General features: G+C 34.8%; 1 long non-coding RNA gene across 1 annotated transcript in view; it reads right to left on the bottom strand.

Annotated features, from left to right (window-relative positions):
* Positions 1–24,609, bottom strand: part of LOC139774318 (uncharacterized) — a 137,874-nt gene that overhangs the window by 103,548 nt on the left and 9,717 nt on the right. The window lies entirely within an intron of this gene.

The following is a 24,609-nucleotide window of genomic DNA, read 5'->3' on the forward strand; positions in this document are numbered from 1 at the left end:
TCCATCTGTCTCTCACGATCTTTTTATCTGTTCTCGAGAACGATATTCACCGGGAATTTTCCACAACGCGTTCGTATACTGCATTGTATCTCCCTGATATCGCGATCGTAAAGGACTGCGATGGTTTTATCTATGAGAAAACAAGGTATATTGAACGATAAATGTTCCTCTCCCGAGGGTTGATGTAGAATATAGCATGCGTAATAAATCTGATCGCAATTTGAATCCTATTATGTTTTATTTACGAAAATATATTCCCATAGCTATACTCGATCCAAAAAATTTAGACGTATAGGTGGAAGCTGCAGCTCGTGTGTTTAATATAACTTTTTTATAGACTTCGCTTCAATTTCTGTGCATATAGATTTCTCTATATGCATATAATATTTTAAAATGTGCGAGAATTTTTCACTGCAGGGCACCATTTTTTTTCAATAACTGTAATATTAAATTAAAAACTGGTAATGGCTCTAAATTTTTAATATCTTCAGGATTAATCTTTAAATGAAAATTCTGTGAAGTTAGCCTTAAATTAAATAAAAAATAAGTTTTATTATATTCTTGAGAGAAGGTTAATTAATAGATATCGTAAGAATTTTAATAGCGCCTTTAAAAAATGCTCGAGATAAATGGTAAACGATATTTTTACTATCTGTGATTCAGGAAAGATACATATGACTTTTTATACCTCGACCTTGCTTATCTGTTTCCAGTAATCAACGTCATTTAAAACAATACAGCAAAGTTGAGCAAAGTGTTTCTCATATCTCAAGGCTCACTCATGAAGATTAATTCCCTGACCTTTACCCCCTTTCTCCGTCTTTCTTCTCGTCTAGCCACCGTATCCTTTGCCAATATTTCATTGCTCCCCCATAAGGGTCTGCCAACTCTCATTGATTGAGCGGATACCAGAGCTTCAGCGCGGTAACGAAATAAGCTCTGCGTCAAATCGACACGAGTAAAAACGTTTGCGTAAATGTACGTGCACGCGGGTATGTCAGTATACGGCTCGCGCACACTGACACGTATATGCGACTTGTAACGCATATATCTGGGATGGCGCGGCGTCGTCAGCGGAATTTTAAATTCCCTTAAAACTCGGCGGTGTGTATCGGCGATACTGAAATTTCGTCAAGTCTCGGATAGATGTACGTATATACGCATCTGCTCGTGTGTGCGAGCGATTGCGTATACGTGGACACGCACACACCTGCGAAGACGAGTACGGATGTACGAGCACGACACCACGACATGTTTCTCTCAGACAGAAACGATTGGCAATCGATTCTACGGAATTTTGTGCACGTCTCGCGACATACACCGCGACTGGGGTGGATAAACGTGGATAACATCGATATCCGAATTTCAGTTAAGTTCCGCTCCGGCTTCGCTCCAGCACGGATGGACGTTAGAATGGGAATAAAATTTGTCAGTAATACGAACAATGTCGCAGGGACTTCTCTCAAGGGCTTACTAAAACTTTGTTTTTTTTTCTCTTTCGCTTATTTCGAATAAGCACTGGAAATAATCCGCAGTGACAAAAGCTTTTATGCTAACAAGTACTGTCGTTACGTGAAAAAAAGTCTCGAGATTTCATGTATCTATACGGTTTAACTCTTCTCTTACAAAAAAAAAGATTAGACTTCAACTTCAAACTTTTGTGTATATTGTTTAGTATTTTTTACGTTTATAGTCGGTAAATTGCTTTAGAAAATATTAAACGAAATGTGACAAAACGTTCAGTTATACATATGTGACTGGATATTTTATGGCTTTACTCCAAATAGCGCGATACAGACAACACTTGTTAATAATTATTATAATTATATTATTACTATCGTTTTGATGATATATGAAATGCATTTCCTTCCTAGAATTAAAAGGGTTACACATTTATATTTGGTATTTATCTGCATGATTCATTGTTTCGGTTATTTATTGTATAATTTGTGTGTGTTGTATCTATGATTGTCGAATGTAGAAGCAATAAACGGCTGAATATTTGGAAATAGTCGTTATTATTGATGGAGGAAAGAACATCGTCTACCTTCGTTTCTCATTTCCGGTTCGAGGGGCAGGGCACAAATCACGCCGTAATTGTTAAATGTAGCGTGACCTATCGTCGAACGAGAAAGGGACGGCATGTATGTAAAATTGATAAAAGTTTCTGGCACGTACTCCTACGTACTTCTATATAATCAATTTGTGATGATAGGTACATTTGCATTGTGGTTAGGAACAGCAGAACAACATAACATGCTCTATACTTTTGCTATGTATTTCGTCCGTTGCAATTTAAGATACTTTAAAAGAGAGAGAAAAGAAAAAAAATTTCAACAGCTATATCAGTTATTTATCGTGCTAGTTCATAAGTTTGTGCAAACGTTTTAGAAATTAATTAATTAATAAATATTAAAATAAAATATATAACTATTATTCATATTCAGCGGCATTGACGAGTTTCTATTTCGACTTTATAAACCTATATGTTCATGTTTTCGTTAGCATCTCCTAACTTACTAATCATGCACACGAGAGTTCCTTATTAGAAAGTTTCCCGTGCACAACACCGTCGTGCGAATTAATTCATCGGAATCTCGCGACAACGTAACGCTCGAAAATCCTACAGGCGTCGCGCGACACTCGGTACGATGTCGCGCACATACAGAGAGAGAGAGAGAGAGACGTGTAAGTACAGGAACACGGATACATACCCGATATTTGTACTCTTATCTTACCCGGAGTAAATTCAATGTTTGTACGCAGTGTCAACGCCCGTACATGCAGGGCGGTATCACAGCAGATTTGAAGATGCAAATGCAACGCCGGTGGGCGCGTGCCCGCGACGCTGATGTCGGCGACGACGAATTTGTGTATCTGATGCCGTTTCATAGGTACTTCGTGTAGGTAGGAGCGACGACCACATATTGCAATTTCAGTTTCCTCTACACAATTGTACTGGTTCGCGATAATAAATTTTCATCTAAATGCTCTAACTTTAATCGAGTTCCTTCTGATGAAACATCGAGGAATCGATCACTATTCGCATAATTAACTGCAATTAACAACTTTGAAATTATTCACAAAGTTCGATAGTTAATAAAATTTTCATTAAATATATTAATTTAGGTTAATTTAGAGTAATTTAATATGCGGAACTTAGACAGACAATGAATTACATGAATTTATTAGATCCAAAAATTATGTTTTCAAAATTATTAAATTAAAATTATTTGATTTATGATATGAGCAGATATAGATCATATAGATAATTCAAAAATATCAAATGCTAATACGTGCTTTTATATTTTGTGTATTATAATTTACACAGTGAATTACGTTCGACTCTCGATTTGATCAATTCGGTTTTATTTAATTTACGTAATCCTCATGTATATAAATTAATTTCGACGACCTCTCTATAAAATCCAATTAATCCGTTGTTTAGTAAATACGGACTGCACTCATTTCTTTTTATTTACAATGAATTTGATCAAGCTGTTAATTGCGTTCGAGAGACGTGGCCTGTTGTATTAAGGGTGAAACGATACTTCCCCTTTAAAAGCGCGCGATGCGCAATGCTTGACGTGACGCTAAAGCATACACGAAATAGAGGACAGGGGAATATACTCGACAAAAGTCCCGGGTTAAGTATGTCATTCACACTGTCCGTATATCTAGCAGCTATATTTTTTATTAAGCGCTTTATGCATCGCTCAAGCGCTAATTATGTCACTTGTATAATACGTGAAATATTTCAAAGAAAATACAGCGTCGAAAAATCGCACTCTAATTTGTGATACACATGTCATTCAATTAAGCAAATTTTAATGTAAAGAAAATAAAGTACCTATTTGCCTTGCGCTGTGCATTTACAAATTACTACATTTTAACACACGATACATTGACAACTTTAATCTTCCATTAGCATAAAAGTGTAAAATTACAACGATTGAAATGACTTTCGTCTTTAGATTGAAATTTTTTTCACGTAGCAACATGCAGCATAAAGGGTTATCGCGTCGCGACAGCGGACAAAATGACCATTTTGTGTTAAATAGGTCGGAGGGAAAAACAGACTTTTAAAAAGCGCAATTATATTTTTCGTATCGGTCGCATCCTCGTTGCTTAGTTCATTTTTGACGATTTTTTTGTAAAGGAATATACGAGAACAAAAACTTATATAAAAGTTCATTCAGTTATGAGCGTGGAAACGTTGTATGAAAAGTAAGAAGATAACAGAGTAAAACACTCAGCGTGCGGCATTCAGTGGTGTATATCCGGTAGCGCGGAAGTCGAAAAGCGTAAGCTGCTCAGAGAAATAGGGAGAATGCAGGATTTATTGTTGCGCGCCCAGTTTTTCCCGAGTTTTAAACCGAATTGGCATATTACCTTGAAGTTTTCTATAAGCTTAAGGAACTTTTGTATTAAAGTATCGCGATCGTCTGTCAATCTGCTAAGTCATTCGTGAGACGTTCGTTCGAATGCCGATGTTAGTTATTTGCAAAGTTCTTTCAATGATACACGGAAAAAAATTTGCTTAAATTTAGTCGTAAAATATGGATAACTAATATTTGTTGCAGCAAGAGCTATATATTTTGCAGCGAGAGCTATGATTTAGCAATAGTAGCAAAACCTTTTGTTCTCGCTGCAAAAAATGTTACTCTCGTTGCAAAAAATGTTAGTTATCCATATATTACGACTATTTTAGCTATAGTAGCTAATCTTTTTTTTCCGTGTACGTCAAAATTTATTTAAACATGATATTATTCTAGAATTAATTAAAAAGCATTTATGAATTATGTATCTTGTTTCCTTCTTGGCTTTGGTGTTATGATTTAACAGCGTAATCCTGTTTCGTTGTTATTTAATTCGGTTAATAATTCAGTTTTCGAGTGCAGTGAATACATCGCGTTTCGCAGCAGAGTTTGTGACTGATATGATTGGAATCCAAGATAATAATAAATATATGAACAATATTTGTATAATTAAGTACGCTTCAACAATTCGTAAATAAACTACATATCTTATTTACGGAACACCCTGATTCGATTTTCTCCAACGAAATAATGTAACATCATTGCCTGTCCTATTTGTTAACATTCGGAATATATGTTTTACTGAAACACGTAATAAAATGTGACAAAACTGCGCTTCTCGAAATAAGTTTGTAAAATAGATATTTGCAGCTATAAGATGATCAGTCACAGGAAATGCAAAAAAAGTAAAGATATAATAAAGGATATAGTAGATGGGGTATATTCCAGCGTGACACTATCAAGGCGATGCGTTTGAGGAAACGACGATGAATGTAGCAGCTTGACCGCACACGAAGGCAGTTAAGTTTCGTGAAATAATGTTATATCGCCGGCGGTAGACTGTTATTTCTAATCCGTGAGTAAAGATCGTACGTTTTCATTTGATCCCGTCCACGTCCATTACCGCAATGTTATTCCACGCGCTATTAAACTGTAAACCGTAAGTTTCACGTTCTGTCAAAATGACGTTTACGTCGCTCCCGCGACGATAAGGCCACTCGTGAAATTATCTTTCGTAAGCCAAACAGACCATCTACATGTCAGAAACATATTTTCGAGAAAAAAAAAGAAGATAATGCGATCAATAGTACGAACGCGAGTATACGTATACCTAGTTCGAAACAGATAAGGGATAATACCGACTGCGGCTATCAACGCGTCGCTGAAATATACGTGGAAAAATGAGATGGATTTATTAAAATGAAAGCCCGTTACCTAAAATCCACTGCTTCCGAGCTCTCAGAAAAATTGACATTGGAATTCGTCGCGCCGCATGTGCCGCGCGCACGCGTTCTCTCTTTCTAGCAACGATGCGAGGTAAGTGTGTCCCGGTACTGGTTGCGACGTAAAATGCAAAAATATGTTATCCGTTCTCATACTATCAGCACTTCCCACGTCGACTCTCAGATCGAGTGCACGTCCACGGAAATATGTTTCTCCGTGAAAAATATCGGGGCCGTCTTAACGGCTACGATTTCGGGGCGGGTAACATATTTTGGCCGATCGAATTATTTGTAACTGTACCCACCAGACGTGCGCATATATCTTCCACATGATCTCGTAACACTTTCTTATTCGTTGCTTCCGGCATAAGTTACTTGAATTATGAGAGATATACATCGAAATGTAATCATAAGAATTACACTTTATCGAATAGAATTGATGAAAAAAACAATCATTCGATCTGACAGAAAAATTATATTGTAATTACATTATCAATTTAAAATACATTGTGTGCACAATTTTAATTCAGCCTATTTTGAAATTAGTCAAAATGTTAAAGAACATAATTATCAAATTACCTGCATCTATTTATGCTATCAGTGCTATCTGTTTAAAAACTCGATATTTTTCTAATATAAATTAAAGAAAAGCATCTTTATTTTTCCTCAATATATTTTTTTGATATTGATATATCGGAAAATCGATATTTTCCATTTTAGTCGTGACAAGTTTAATTTTGGTATTATTTATTTATTTAAAATATTGTATATTTAACAGAATTGAAAAATGTGGTTTTATATCCAATTAAAAATATTCAATAGAATATTGAAAATAAAATTAAGTTTTGAATTATTCAAACAATGTCAAACTAGGATTTAGTGCACGAAGATAAATGCATTGTATGTCACAGACTTTTAGAAGAAAACACTAAATTGCTTGAACACATGGACGCAACCATGATATTAGTCTGCCAAAAATTCGAAACTATTGGCCATGCAGTAATAGTACAACTAATATTATGAGCGTCGAGATTACGTCCAGCATCGGATATTCGTAGGAAATATTTGCATGACGAACATCGGGTAGATTGAGACGAGTGCACTTCGATCTACGAAAAATTTTCATCCATTCCCCTCGAGGAAAAGTATTCTGCGTATATGTACAAGAAAAGTTTGTAAATCCGTCACGGAGATTCACGACATCAGTGATTTTCGTCACTCACAAGATTCTTGTGTCTGAGAGAGAATCTTTCTACACAATTCTATTCACGTATTTATTTCCGTAAATTTCTCCACAATTGTTCTCCTCTATTTAATTCAGAAGTACTCGTATATTTGTCAAATAACTATATATATATTTATACGTATAAATGTGTGTAAATGGCTTAGAGTAATAATAAAATAAAATAAAATAATAAATTATTTTAAGAGATAAGAAATTAATAAACTGTTTCATATTTTTTACCGCTTCAAAGCAAGTTTGAAAATTATTACCACTAAGTGCAATATTTTGGATAAACAGTGATTGAATTCAAATAAATATGGATCACGATGACGTTTGGCTTTGCTTTACGTGGCATAACGTATTAACGCTCCGGGGTCCCCCATATAGATTTGAGGTTTACCGTATTACGTAAACTAACATTTCCCTGTGTACGTAACAATTTCCATGATTTCCTTGCAGATTAAGCGTGTGATCAAATCCTCTCACCGCATCAAATATACATTCCCATCGGCGTTCGATTGAAACTTCGATTGAGACCGGCAATGAGCGTGCTTTGATAATTATAACATAATTTGCCGTACCGCGGCGTCGAGTAGCGCTCGAAAATAGTACATGATACGTAATCGTCACAGTTTCCAATGGGGCATTAAGCATATCGGTCAATTTTCGAACAATTTTAATTAAACCACGTAGCACAATGTACGGACGGTTTCCTATTTAGGTTAATGGAGATCGGTTCGGCGTATGTAATAAACCTTGCGTCGCCGTACTGGGAATATTTGGGACAAGGGTCGGAAGAGCGAACGAAGCCGCGTAAAGGGGTTGGGAGCGAGTCAAGCACTCATTTTGCGGAATATAAAAGTTTTACGAGGCGCGCGGGAACTGATGAGGCCGATACGTAATGCTGCTTGATCCATCAATGCCTTTCGGGAGTTCCGCGGATACTCCGCGTTAGAAAATTTATCATTGCCTATAAATCAGTCGCGGCGCGGCGTGGGAATTTTCAGGATACCGGAGAACGTGTCCCAATTAAGAAAGGTGCGTGTAGAATCGAATGTCGACAATTCGAAAAGTTACAAAGTCGACAAAATCGATTTCGATCAATTTTTGCCATCAATATATGTTTATCGAGAGATATCTGATGATATTTTTTAAATAAACATAAATTGTTTAAACAAAGGGAAAAACGCCGAAATCGGTCAGGACTGGATCTTGCTTGTCCGAATAATGTATTAATTCTTGAGTGACTTTTTACGTACAATTCTTTGCCCTGGCAGACCACGCGCCGTTACTTTCGGACATAACGCAGCCTCAAACCTAAGCCAGAACGATACAATCACACAATATCCCGTAATTATCGCATATTATTCCGAATTTCTTGTGTGTATTTTAATATAATTAAATTGATATCAATTTAATTGTGTGATTGTATCGTTCTGGCTTTGGTTGAGGCTGCGTTATGTCCGAAAGTAACGGCGTGTGATCTGCCAGGGCAAAGCGAATTGTACGTAAAAAGTCACTCAAAAATTAATATATTATTCGGACAAGCAAGATCCAGTCCTGACCGATTTCGGCGTTTTTCCCTTTGTTTGATTGTATACCTATCTTACACGGTCGTATAATCTTATACTTATTATAAATTGTTTATTTGTCGTTTATTATTGCATCAATAAGAGAATGCACTTTTATCAAGTTCGCTTTAAATGTTCTATCTCTCTCTTTCTTTCTCTAGTTAAAAATATAAATATATATTGCACATTATACGTAAAGTTGCAAATATTTCTTGTAATAAATAGGATAAAATATCATCTACAATAGCTGGTTTAAAAAATTTACATTTTGATTAACTTTAGAGTGACAGATTTAATTATTTTTTTGGAGTGTAATTTTATGTAAATACAAAGTAAATAATATTCTCTAGGAAAATAATATAGTTAATTTAAATTATGTTATAAATGACAAAGCACATAAAAGTATAAAAATCTAAATTTTCATATTTTTATTCTTTGCTGTTTTATAATTTTAATCATACGCTTCCTAGCTTTTAATGTAAATTTTAAAGAGACAAAATAATTATTAACTCAGAGAATCTTTAAATATGCTATAAAATATTTTATATAAGAAGAAAATATACGTAGTACAGCATTCAAAATTAATAACTTAAAGAAAATCATTGGTAATAGGTATATCTGAAAAAAAAAATTAGTAATTAAGATGATCAGTTGCGTAAAAGAAATTCTTATAAATATAAAATAAACCGAAAAAAGATCCATTATTGTATAACTTTAAAGATTACTATCACAATAGTCCAGATTTGATAAAATTATAACTTTAAATATTTTCAAACAATATCACATTAGTACATTAAAAATAGATTTCTAGATTAAATAACGATTAATATCGCGTTTAATTTAAATCATTAATCATTATTTTCTTACTTTTGTTAAACCGGAACTTGCTTACTGAATATTTCCTTAAAAAGCGATTTGCGTCATATTAAAAAGATCTGACATTTCAACAATTTAATTTCACCATTAATAAAATTTCAACGTTTTTTTTTTAATTTCACTTAATTAATGCAATTTAGATTTTATAATTCGCCGCACGTCGTCAATAAGTGCATTCTCGGAAATTGTTTCTTGGGGGAATTTTTTCCTATCGCGCGCGTTTCAAGAAATCTTCTGCTTCGCGTCCTACTGACGACCGCGACGGCGATGGCGATGGCGACGACTACAGCGGTGACGTCGTCGACGTCGACGACCTCGGACACCTTTTCTACCGCAGGAACTCGTTAAAAATACGTTTGCAAATGGGATTCCGCCTGGCGACGAGCCCTTTTTTTGTTGCACACTCCACCTTCCTAGCCACCCTCTTTAAAGTTTCATGCCTCGTGGGAATGGATCGCAGCTGCGCAACTACAGTTAAGCACCGCAGATCGCACTAAAGCAAAGCTAGAAGCCGCAATCTTCACTCAAAAGGATCTTCCGTCTGCTGTGGATCCTCCAGTTATAAAAGTTTCGACGAATATTGTTCTCACACATCATATTAATACCGCTCTCGTTAGCATCTAAATAGTACCGAGTTTGTTCGCGATTTCAAATATTTTGCCGTCTAAAGCAACGTTGAAATTTCTTGTAAGAATGATAAAACAGAGAAATATACATATGTCACGTATATAATTTTATATGAAGAATATAATTTCCATATAATCATAATTTACACGGTACACAAGAAACGAAGAAAAAAGCAATTTATGCAAATTGGAGTCTAACTGTTTTTATTAACAACAAGGAAATAAATGTTTGCAATGCAAATTATAGTTAATAAATCATTCCCGTTCAAATCAAAAAGCATATTAATTTTATAATTGTAATAAAAAGTTTTTGTATAAAAAATGATAATTACTTTAAAAATTACGTATCATAGATTAATTGGCCAAAAATAAATTGCTTTTGTTAACACTAAATAAATTGCTTTTGTTTCTGATTTTTTAAATATATGTATGAGTAAACTCTATATTTAAAACTTCCATTCATAAAAAAGAAAATGATCCTTGTCATAAAAAGAAAAAAAAAATTGATCTCAAATAAATTTATATGAATGAATAACATTTTTTCTCCCTTTTTTTCATCAAGCGTTGAATCATAGTGCAAACGTGTAACAAGGAAACTAATCGAAAGTTCCGTTTTTGGAATCGCATTTTAGTACGCGCGTGGCAGAGCGATCGCGAGATTGCCTATCGATCGTTGAAGCACCGATTTCGATATACGGGCAATTGGTTGTGCTTGGAATTGTTTTAAAAGCCGCTTGAATTCGAACACATCTATTATTTCGACGTCGGCCTTTCACCGTGCGTAAACACGGTAAGTGTTCATTGTCGTCGCTCCGCTTTTTCCTCCGCGCTTGTTTGCCGTCACGGCGAAAACTGCTTTACCATTATTTATCGGAATCCATTATTCCCACGAGTGGTAATTAAAAAGTTCGTATTTGGAGTTCGAGCAGTCGATCGCTTCGTCGCCGTCGCCGCCGCCGCCGCGCCGCCGCCGCCCGCGCCGCCGCCGACAACGATGATTCGAGTTCGTCGAAGTTGTAAAATTCGAATGGAACAGGCACCCCCAATTAAAAAATTATGACCACGTTGTAAGGCCCTACTCTGTTGATTAACGTTCCCGCCACTAGCAAAAAATAAATTTTTATTATCACTTCTCTTGTAAGTAACGATATCCGGTTTATTAGGCTTTTCGTTGCGTTGATTACTGTCTCGTTTCGCTTTAAAAATGCACTTGCGAGAATGAAATTAATGTTTCGTCCGTTGATTAATATCTTGATTTGTAATCCTATTCTACGTGGTGCTATTTTGTACTAGAATTGCTCGGGATACGCTTGGACTGGACGCGGATGAAAAATGGATCGATCGATCATATCGCTGGACGGACACGTTTCAATTGCTCGTGACAAATGTTTATAAAACTATCTGGCTAAAGATAGGAAACGTGATATATCTGCAAATAAATATTTGCTCATCGGTCGATTCAAATGAAATTTGAATAGTTATACCCTGTTATATAACCGGCTTAATCATCCGGTGCTTGTGATCATGAATTAAAGTGATATGAATAAATGATACTACCCGACTTACATATATCCCAAAGAAATGAGCTTCGCTTAAGTCTGATCTTATAATCATAATAAACGATTTTTAATTATTTTAATAATTTTATTTCTTTTAATAATTCTGCATTATTATAGAACTATAAATAAGATTAATGATATACATATTAAAAATTATGACATCTCAATTTATTTTGGAAACAATAATCAAAAACATGCGTAACTATCAAGTCAGTAATTAGTCGTGTTAATCGTCGATTTATTAAAGTATTAATAATATTTTAATTTTCAGTTATACATTTTTTAACATTATTGTTATTATCGGATAACGTATTGCTTAAGCAAAAAAGGATAAATCTTCTGCTTTATGCTCGTAACGCTTTGTTTTAGTGTATGGCTTCGCGTTGCCATTCCCACAATTAATTATGTTATCTGCTCAGACGGGCTACATAAATTCCTGGTTAACGTCCACTTCAACGTTGGTACGCGTCAGAACTTGACGTGCGCTACGGTATAGCCACGTGGCGCCACGAGTATTTCAATTTGCAGTTGTATTCTGTGCTCAGTGTTTGAAATCCTGCTTCTGCGCCGCGGAATCGTGCGAATACATTTACATTACTTACTACGAAATCCTGATATTTAGCTACCGCCTATTCGGTATATGTTCTCGACTCTCCCTCACGATGGTACCGTTTACACGGCGTGCAGGTTGTACGTTTCGCTTAAATGGTAGAAAGCGCGTTATCCGGCACAGTGCTTAAATATAGATATAACGTACAATGGGATAGGAACATATTTGCGCTGTCGCGCAAGTTTCCGGTACGGTGCATTTATGCATGTAAAAAAAAATGGAAGCTTTTCGCGGATTGCTCCGAGACATTTTATCTCGTACAATCGCAACAGATTGACGTTTTCTACTTTTAATTTCTTATTTTCAATGTATATCAATTTGATCGGTTGACATATAAAGTAAACGATCTTTATGCTTATATTATTATAGTACTAAGAATATCTTGTTTTTAATTTTTACACGATTTAAAAGAGAAAAAAATATAGATTAAATATTCTTTTTCTCAATTATATGCTTGCATCATTAAAAAATCATTTTTTTTCCAAAAAAAAGAATCTCTCTACTATATATAAATGTCGAAACAGATATCCCGAGTACTTTTTAATAATGCAGTAGTTCGGTTGCTAATTGTATCGAGATCGTGCTCGAAGTGGTGTAGCAAGCAGTTACTTAAAATGTAGAAAAGATACAAGATTTCATGGACGGTCACAGCCACGTCTGAAGAAAGTAATAATCATTATGCAAAGCTGTAGTCTGTGCGAGATAACTGGCAAGGGTTACCTGGAGAGGAATTCTCCAGACTGTAGTACGCTGCTGCGCGGCGATTTTCCTCGGTATGCTCTACATTTCATAATTTGAAAAAAGAAAGGGGCAGTAGCAGTGGGGCACGATAAGCCTCTGCATAGAATTAAGCAACATGGTTAGGCGCTATCAAAAGAGATAGTTACTTCATTTCTCCCAAGTACTACAATGAAACAAGCGTTATCGGATGCGAAATTTATAATACTTCTGGCACTATATATGTACGAGTTATATTTGCGACACTATATTTATAATTTAAAAAGACGAATGAGATGGAAATCTTTTCTCAATCATAGAACAAAATTTAAGAACATGTAAAAGCAATTAGTACGCTATATATAATTAGATTCTTATGTATAGAATAAATTATAAATCACGTAAAGTTTATCTTCTATTTTTACTTTTTTACAAGAAAGATAAAATACGCGTAAACTTAAAATTGTATTTTATTCGAAAGCATTAATCTCAAATTTCTGCGATTAAACATTTTTTGATCAGTATTTATAAAATCCACCTCGTTTATATATTTTTTAATATGTACATTTTACTATATTAAATTTTTTACATAACATTTATATAAAACAATGTCAAGTTCTCATTGCAAAATGTAAAATTATTAAGCGTCCTGTTTTAATATTTTTAATTGACATGTAGAGTATGCAACAAATCATAAAATAAAATACAATTTTAAAATGAATTCTATCAATTCAAACGAATTATATATTGAACGATATTTTATCTCAACGTTCTTCCTGCGTGACATACTTTTTTTAACATACACCAACCTTCGTTAGATAATCGGTGTCTCTGCCAGACATTCATCAATCATTACCGTATCAGTTGGATCAGCCGATCGTTTCGTGAGAGACAAATGGATGATCGAACTAAAAAGTATGTCAAATCGGAAATATGCTATTCACGTTATATAATAATCCTTTTGACTTCACGTAATAAGTACTCACGAAAAAATAATATCATAATACATAAAATAATATAAACGCATCTGATTGAAAAATTTAATATTGTTTTACATGCGTTATAAAAAAAATATATAAATGACAAGTTTCATAAGTAAGTGACAAATATTTAATTATAGAAACTTGAGATTAATGCTGAGAATAAAATGCAATTTGATCTTTACGTATATTTTAATTTTTATTATAAAATAATTATCGCATTATATACTCTGTTAAAAATAATACATATGTGTGCAATTGTAATAATCTCTTTTATCATTTGTTTTATGTAAAAAATGTAACATATAATTTGAATTATCCTGCAAGTGGCTAATTAAGTCTATCATAATGATAAGAATCGAAGCATTTAGGTTTCCGTTGTTCCACGAAGTGTTTCTTAGACTGCGTCTTGCAGTTCTTAAATGAGGCTGGTGACTATAACGTACAATTACGACTATACCTTTAACTAGAGACTAACATGTATCGGGCGAAGGTAACGGCAATGCGGTGTGTGAGATAGAAAGGACGTCGACGTCGTCGGTGGCAGGAGCGCAGTAATAGGTGCTGGTTCCGCAGTGAAGCAGAAGGGGTGAGTACTTAAAAGCCTACCTAGCACTCCGCTAATGTTCTCGTTACGTTTTAGCCCCCGTGCTTCCGCTTCGGATTTAATGCATCCGCCAATGCCATCGTCACGGACCGGAATCGAGGCGGATGCTGCACAGTGCGGCCAGCTAACCGGTTGTTGCAGCTGGGCGCATATCGGGGAACAGCGCGTGGAAACGCGTGAAATTTCGTCAGGTACAATTAATGTAATTTTTCGCACGACTCAACGCGTTAGCCGCTGACGACGAGTAAACGTCCGACATAAATGATAATTTGTTGAATTTCTCTCAAGCAGAGAAGCTTGAGAGAAGTTTTCACTATAATCATCATAATTCCTTATTTCGTTATAGAATAAACTTTTCTGTTATTTGAGTGTTAAATAAAAGCTAGAAGAAATTTATATTTCGACACTGATGTATAGATACTAATCGCCCTCGTAAAAAGAATAACGTTTTTATTTTACTATCACGCTCATAGCGTGACTATCCACTTGTTAGAAACCGGAAAAAAGTCTCTGACAGATCGGACTCCTCGATACAAAGAATTCCTAGCTATCCAGGTTGGATACGTCACTTTTCAGGTAGACATCGCACATGCGAGCCAATGCAATGGTGTGCAATCGATGGCGCGGAGGCGGTCAGTAGGATTTATGTATGAAACGCCGGTGGGGTTTGGAGAGATAAATTAGTCGTCTCGGCAATAAAAAGCCGACTTGCGGATAGCCTGGATTACACGGATGCACTGTGCGCCGAATCGATGGTACTTCTTGCCGCCTCCTGCCTGATCATCCACCTTCAGCGACATTATCCATTTTCGTACCCACATACGTACTCATGCTCGGAATCTATTACATGCCTTTATTCAAAGGCATATATGTATATGTATGTTCACATAAAAAACTCTAATTTTCAGATGCGTGCAATTTACGCGTCATAAACATTACTAATGCAATGTAAAAATCGCTATTTTCTATACTTGCATGTGTATAAATAGATACAAAGAAATTACATTTTTCTACCATTATTATGTCACCAATAACCAGTGATAACCAAAGTAACGGTCAAATCAAGTCGCTACCGTAATTTTAAAAAATAAAATAATCAAGAAAGCGATAATGTATCTTTTTCGTATCTAACATGTTTTGAAAAATGATATCAATGTTTAAAAGAACGATGAAATCAAATATAAATAATCGTTTTCACAAATATAAATAATAATGTTTCAATCTAAAGTATAATATGTATTTGCGTGAAAAGTTTTTCTTTCTGACAATGAGTAAATAATTAACATACTTCAAGTTTAGCTTCGTTATAAAGATATTTTCTTTAGCTTCAATTGCGTTGACGCAGAATCACGAAAAAGATATTTTAAACAAGTTTTTTCCGAGTACCTACGATCTAACATCGGCGTAAAAGCACATTGAATTTTAAACGCGTCCACGTCTCATAATCTCGTCTATGTTGCACGCTCGGACGTTTTCGCGTGTTTTAATATAAACAGGGCACCAGTACCAGGGCTTAAGTTCCATCTCGCATGCGCTACGTCGCCTCAACTTTTCAGCATGTAAAATGTAAATGAATGGAGGCGGAAGGGGGGGGGGGGATGTTTCGAACGCTAACCGCATGAGAAATCGCTGTGGCGGTCCTCGTCGACGTGTGAAACGTGGGAACAATGCGGGCGAGCACCGCGATGTCCAGGGACGCGTAGAAAAAACGGTCTGCTATGTCAAAAGTTTCATTTCGCGAAATGAAAATAATATTAAATCAGGCCGCGTATGTGCGCACGCGTTGTCTACCGCGCTTCCAAATTACTGTCCCGACTGCCCAAACATTATTTCACACTTTTATTTTATTCGTTTCCGTATTGTACCTTCTTGGTTGTAAGCCAAATCTTCGAAATTCAGAAGATAATAATTCCCGATTAGTCGTATTTTTCTATAAAATTTTCTAAAAAATAATAATTTAATCAAGTTTTCAGACTCAAATAACCTCTATTCCGTCACGATTAGTTCGAGATTCAGATAAAATTCTTTTTACGTTGTTTACATGTACCGTATGCGCAATCGATACTAATTCTACCAGTAAAATAATGGAATTTTTATACGGTAAATTTTTATAAACGCAAGAGCGAAACAGCGAACTTAATTTAAATTAACAACGAAAAATCTCCATCGCAATCTCGGAGTTTCTTGTGGCGAGATGAATTCTTTCAAGGTACACGGTGGACAGAACAACCACCGGAAGACATCTTGCGTTTTACGTTCGTAAGCCGCTGCCGTTAATAACACCACGCTCGTCTGCATCTTTTTCCGGAATTTTCCGCCACCGTGTCTCTATATTGCCGTTCCGTCACCATTTTCCCTTCTTGCTAGTCTACGCAATTTATCCACGTTCTAGCTATTTAATTAACCGCGATGTGAATGTTTTTTTCTATACAGAGTATCCTACGTAAAACTCCTACTATAGAAATCGTTCATGTTAGAATTTGATGATTTTTTTTATAGTCGATATTATTCTGGCAAGAATTCAATAGTATAATAGTTCAGATACGTTTACTTAAATTTTTAATTAAAAATTCGCACATTTATAATTAAAGAGTTTAGAGAACTAAGTTTTAAAGCAGTAAATTTTTTAAACCGTAAATAATCGCAAAGCGAATTATGTTATTAAAAATTAATTTTATTACTTAAATACATCAGGGTGTTTAAAACAAAAAATTTTAACACTTATATAAAAGTAACTTTTTTAGAAAAACAGAACTGATAACACAAGATATTATAATAACAAACGTATTTTGTCTTCAAAGAGTCTCCACTTGTTCACCATCATGGTCAACATATTCTTGGAATCTTCTCCAGGTGGTCTCCAGAGCCATGAGGCACATTTCTGGATATTGTTGTAATTATATTCGCAATTTTCTGTCGGAGATCTTGCACATTACAATGATGGTCTGTTCTGTTTTTCTAAAAAAGTTACTTCTATGTCTATCAGTTCTGTTTCTCGAAAAAAGTTACTCCCATTTAAGCATTAACATTTTTTTAAGCACTCTGAATTAAATGTCTTTGTATTAAAATTAAGAGACTGCTAATATTTTTATATTTTTTAAGGAATCTGTCATTAATCTGTCAGTTTATGTGGAATAGATACAAACGAGGAATATAGCGAGAGGGAGAAAGAGGAGAGATATATATATCTGTAAATGTTGCAGGTGCTTGTCATTTCACGTTTCAAGAGTAACAAACGGTTCGATGCGAGCAAATTAAAACGTTTAATTCGTCATCCAAAAGTTAACTCGTTACCAGCGCTGATTGCATCGCGAATGAAAATCGAAACACGCCCGGCGCGTAACGGGTCAATAATACTTGATTTTTTAATTTGTTATAGACGCGCGGCATCGATAAATCTCTCACAATCAACGCGGTGCATTCCGAGCCGGAGTAAGTGATGTATGAACAAATTTCAATCAGTGGCCCCGGCAAATTATTGATCCACGAGCACCTAGTATTATCGCCTATATCCTACATAGTTGTCGATTTGCTGATTTCTAAACGGTCCGCTGCGTGGGTCGGATAATAAAACCAAACCGAGAAGAATTTATTCAATGGTACTCTTCGGAAAGTAATAATGCACCTGCGGTTGTACCATCGATAGGACGTCGCATTCGATTTAAAGCCGTTATTAGTACTTTTTTCAACACTGAATAAAATCGAAGGAAGCGTCCCACAATATCGAACCCGCGACTAATAATCACGTCAGCATATCGATCAGCCGTCTGCCGGAAAAAAACATTTTCATTTACCCGAGAACAGTTATTTATTAAATTATATATATACGTCAGTTGCGAAATGGATAAAACATATTTTCTCATTTACGCCAGATAAAGTAAATCACGCAATAAAGTAAAATCGATTATGCGTTATTCACGCAAATAAAATTATCGCAATTTCGTATGTTAATGCGCGCGGCTTAATGAAATTGAGTTTATGTAATTTAATAATATTAAAACACCGGATGAAATACGTATTAGCAATATATAAGTATACGCAAATATGCAGAATATCTCTTCGGATATCATCACGTTTATCCTCGCGTTTTACTCCGCGTACATTAGCAGCACATTATTCAATCTATGCAGAAAGACTCGGACACCTCCATGTACGGAATTTAGGTGGAATCTCGATTCCATCGCGGTTGGTTGAATTACGATTTCGTATAATTAGGCCGCGAGAGAGAAAAAAGTCCCCACCTTTTGCCTGGAATCTCGTTTTGTTCGATTTTCGCAGTGTATTCGATTTTCCTCAGCGAATTCTTGCGCTTATTAACACCTCATTCCGAGAGTTCAGAAAGAATCACCGCGGGTATAATTTCGTGATCGCGTTTTACGCGTTATCCCGTCGATAGCGTGATTTCGACTCGTTTCTGGAGGGATCGCACTTTATCGATTCGCAATTATATTTTAACGAATGTGCGGGATAACGAGGTGCAACGCGCGTAGTTAATATACGCGCATATCCGCTTGCCAATTATGATCGACTATTATAACAACTTTCTCCCGCCCGCGGATCAAACTGACTTTGTTATTGTATATACACGCTATTAAATGTATAATAACTAACGCTACATTGTCAACGTGATAAAATTGCCGCTACATGAATTTTATTGAGTCGGTGGGCGTTTTTGTGCATTACTTACATATCATACTGTTATTACTGTTGCATATCATAACTTATTATCACGTATGGATAGCTTGCAAACTTTGCAAGAAATCCGTATCTTTTGCATTGGTTTTTTTTATATAAATAAAATTCTTTATCATTTTTAATTGTTGATTACCTAGAAGCATACTATATAGTGTTCTGGAGAAGTTTGAATACTATTTGTGAGATACAATGCAGAAATCAGATCGTATAGTAATGCTATATTTACCGTATCGTACGTCTATGAAATATTGTATAGAGAGAGGCAAGTGCTTGTCAAAACCAACTATTGAAAATCGAAGCCAGACGTATTGTTAACGGGACTCTCAATCGCGTCTTCGTATATCCAATTATCGGGTTCTTGTAAGAATGCATTGTATGAATTATATATTGTATCTCTCCCGATTCAAGCATCGTTTTGATACCTTTAGAAGAGAGTCTTTAGACATCCATATTTCTATAACTATTTCCATCTATTGATAAATAGAATTGGTATTTATCAACTTACAATGTGCTATCAAAACGATGATTAATTTGTCTAATAGCATTTTATTAAAAGTATAACAAAAATAAGGTAAAAGATTCTTTTTTTTACTTAAGTTATTACAAAACAATTATTTCAGAACATATATTTAGTTATCTATTGTTATAACAAAAACATTAGAGAAACAACTGTTGCGAGATGGATGCGCAGAAGAAATATGGGCCGCAGTGAAAAAGCGGTGTGAATGTGTTGAAATCAAAATTGCAAGATAGATTGTCGATATTGACATGGTTTATGAGTCATTTCTCTTATCCGTTTCACCGGTGAAATTGCTGTTCAAATATCAATTTTGAAAGAAGCGTTGACGCGCTCGGCAAAAAACTAAAGTACAAGTTTTTGAAAAAAAAAACCAGTAATCATATAAAATGTTTAAAATGATGTTCGTATAATGACATACTCTCTAAATCTGAATAAGTGAATAGTCACTGATATCAGTGCCTATTCACTGTGATTCAACAGTACTATTCACTGATTCAGATTTAGGGAGTATCAAATCTTTGAGAACAATTACTTTGGTCGACATAGAATTCGAGAAACAAATCGCTGCATCCATTGCAATCCAACCAGAGGGTAACCAGAGCAGAAACATAGGAAAAGCATGCTTTAAAGCAGATAATCTGATTATTAGCTCTTCGCTAATCTTTTCTGCGAAATTAGACCAACTCTCCCTAGTTGCGAAACGAAGTTCTCCGGTCGTTCTCTGTGTACGGCAAAGTAGATTTCCTGCCGTCCCGTGGAATTGAATCCTTGCGCAACTTCGGTTTTCAACGAGAGAAATAGCTACTATAACCTTTTGCCATTCACTGTATTGTAATTCCGCCGATAGAGGATTCGGATTTAGTAACGTTCCACTGTGCGCATTATTTCGTATTCGATGGCGCATTCTGAATTCCGTTGCGTACACAAACGGATTAACGCGAAATATAAGCAAAGAGAAACAATTTATTTTCTCTATAGATATTTTCGATAAAAATTATCATAGAGTTTTTGTTCGTAAACGAGATTTTGTATACTAACCATTTATTCGCAAGTTTTATACCATACATAAAGAACAATCAATACGTCCTGGATAGTATTTACATCAAAACTAGAACTTCAGAAAAAGTAATAAATTATACTTATTCTTTCATTTTTTTATGCAACAATTCTTTCATTATTTATGCACATTTGGTGAATTTGTTTGGAAATAAAGCGAAAACCACTTGCCTTTCAAGAAACTCTTCAATTCGAAGAGAAGAGAGTCAAAGGGCTAAATTCACCAGGAATTCACCAGATTTGCTTCTCTGCACATTTCCTTTTGAAAGGCAAACATGCTTTTCACGAGATAAAACTTAATGCGACGAAATAGCTGTATAAATTAAACGTGCGTGGATTACTGGAGTCATTGCGAGCCGAAAAATTTTCGACTCAGATTAACTTCAACAATTTAAAAATGTACCAATTTTTGTAAAATTCCGGTTTTAAGTATTATTCATCATACCTCATATATTTAAAGCAAAATTAATTCATTATACAATTCAGCTGTTGTTAGCCATTCCCATTAAAACTCGAGAGAAATAATAAACGCTTTGTAAAAAAGAAGTGATATAAAATTTGAAAGAATACTTCTGTAATGGACGTCACAGTAAAGCACATTTTTAACAGTAAATTTTATATCAAGTTGCCCCACGCGTTACTGAGAAATAAAGACTCGCCGTCTATAATAAAACATATCCGTTCATAGATAGTGTAAGAATTTAGGTGCGGATTTGCAGCGACAAATTCGAAAATCTTGATGGCACAAAGCATATTTCAGGAATGAGCTCGCGAAGCCGGCCGTAATAGCTTCATTCATCGGACATTCGAAAGAGGATTTTATGGACTCTCTGTACAAAGTACAGCATGCAAATGCGATTATGCCACAACGATATACGAGCGAATCGATCGCCGCGCTTCTATACTCGGATACCCTTTCAAACTGAGAGCAGTTAATTTTCTGCAGATCTAACTCTCCGCGCTTCTACATCTCTCTTTCGACAATTTTGTGATTATCATGCGTACCGTTATTGAGCGTGTAACTTTCTTATTCTTAAATCCTAGTTAAATCAAATTGCACGTACAGTGATTACGGATACGGAAGATACGTAAATATATTTGATAATCTTATAACATCTTGTCATTTTTTAACTTTTTTTATCTAAAAATGCTTTGCACTAAAGTTTTTAAGAATTATTACGAGAAAACGTAATTAAAACTATTAACTTGTCTAAGAGCAAATATAAAATATTTAATGCTAGTCATATATTTATTATTAGAAAAATGGATATAAAAAATGTACATACACATCTAACAAAGAATCAATAAATTAAATTATATCTATCATATATATTTTATATTTTTCACTTATACCGTAAAAATAACTTGAAAGTTTTCATACATTCCAATTTTCAATATGCATATAAATTGGGACGAAACAAGCTTTATTTATTTGTTTTCAAATAAATTGATGTCTGCAAAAAAGTAATAATTTACTATTTATTTTTCTTTCAAGCGCTGTACATATTTTAAGAATAATTTGAAAATATCATGCTTAAATGAAATCGAGTGATATTTGAAATAGATCAATGTTACGAGCTGCTCATTTTTCGCGATTACGACTTCACGTAATCGTTCAAACAAATATTGCGTGTATATATAAGGGTAATGCTGACACTTGCAATTCTCTTCGCGGCAAACGGCTCTCGCGCTTTAACGCGTAAACGTGCACACCGGTTCAATGAATCGGTAATATTTTCGCAGGGCCATTATGCGCAATTATTCCACAATTGCGCCCAATTTCTACTATTGCGCGAAGGCCGGAATGGATATTATGTAACGGTAGAGTAACGGCGCATCGGCCATTAATATTTCGCGCTTGTCATCGAAATTCAATTTCCGCACGGTGGTCGACGCCCGCCAGGAACTCTAATTTAGTGTCTGTGGTCGCGTCAATCAACTATAGGATCGGCCAACTAGCTGGAAATAATTAACGCCTCGCGCACATTGTAGCTCGTAAACATCTCCATCAATACTATTGATTAGACGATTACGATTCCTTTCCCGATCATGGTTCTCCGCGGATTTTCGCGCAATCTTATTCAATCGAAACTTTCTAGTTAAATTCAAATCTGGTGAGTGTAAATAATTCCCACATATTGCATGGTATTTAGTACAATGACATCTTTCTCATTTTAAACGACTGTCGAGACACAATCACATATAAATATATAATGGAAAATATGTTACAAGAAAGACTGTAAATACTATATTTAGAATAATTTAGTATAAACAATATCTTACTATAACAAATTTCTCATTTTGTGAAAACAATTAAAAATAGATTAGGTGGAATTTGGTGGAAATTGCTAATCAATGGATTTTTCTAATTAAAAAAACATTTCTCATACATTTTATGCACGACAGTCATGAATATCTGTCTTGTCTTCTTTCATAAAATAAATAACACATTTAAATTGTATGCAATTAACACATGGTTATCCGATGATAATTACGTACGCGACGTTTTTAATCATTCAGTATAATGCGAGACCGGGGAAATCGATCGTCGCATAGCGAACGGCTTTAATTCAGTGGTTGCACATAATGTCTTTAATTCATGATGATAAAAAAGAGATACGGAAACATTCCGATAATTTTAAATGCTATAACAATTACTCTAACTTTTCGAGAGAAACGAGCGATCGCGGCGTATGCTCTGTCGTAAGAAATACTTTAATACACAAGAACTTCTTTGCAATATACGATACGATTCTAAAAATATAAAACCCGATATGAGAGGCCATTCTTTTGTTCCTGCATCGAGTACCGTGTCTCCTGTACATTTACGTACAAAAACCTCTCGATACCGATATTCGTCGAGGGAAAAGTACCATCGCATTAAAGCGCGATACTTCCCTCCTGTTTATTCGAATTTTATTTGTCGAAAATATTCGATAAAATATTTGCAGAAAAGGAAATAAATATCGTAACGCGAACCGCGTTACTCGTAAATTATGTTGTTTTCTTTCCCACCCGTAGGTATCCAATTTCCCAGCAAATGCCGGAACGTTCAATCCGTAAGAAACTGAATTCGACGTAATATACGTACCAGCGAGATAGGTATGCGGAAAATTTTAATACTACATTCGGTCTTACTAACTCAGAGGCGGCAAAGATCCACGATCTATGCCTACGCCGGAGAAATAGTATAGTGGCTATATTAAATGCCGTATATGCATGATTGCATTCGGCATTCGCAATCGCAAACTGTGTATTCGTTCCATCATTCGATAGAAATATTAATAATATAATTTATATAAAATATTCATCTATATAAAATGTAAAATATTCCTCAGATTTGTTCCTTTGCAGACCTCAGGTCGTTTTATCTAATTGATATAAAAGCAAGTTATCAAAAATTAAATTGATGGGCTAATGATAAGATTAAGATAAAATCGCGTTAAAAGAATTAATAAAATAAATTAATAAAATAAATATTTCTATTAGTAAATAAACTGAATTTGAACACATTATATGACTGACGTGTTTTATTTATCACAAATATGTTACTGTCTTTTTTTCATCTATATTTATGATACATGCATATTTAAAGAGACTCTGAATATTTCTTTTTTTTACGCCACTTACATATAATATTTAATACTGGAAACGGAGAAAAATATATATAGATCATGAATGCAATTAAACTTCCCAGAGATGTACCTATATATAAAATATTTCCTTTTTTTATAAATATCAATTTGTATAAATTAATTAAATTAATAAGAATAAATTAATATAAATATCAATTTATTTTGATTTTA

Source organism: Temnothorax nylanderi, unplaced genomic scaffold, assembly GCF_030848795.1.
Source record: "Temnothorax nylanderi isolate EJ_2023f unplaced genomic scaffold, tnyl_v1.0 TNYL_tig0078_pilon, whole genome shotgun sequence".
Taxonomy (NCBI): domain Eukaryota; kingdom Metazoa; phylum Arthropoda; class Insecta; order Hymenoptera; family Formicidae; genus Temnothorax; species Temnothorax nylanderi.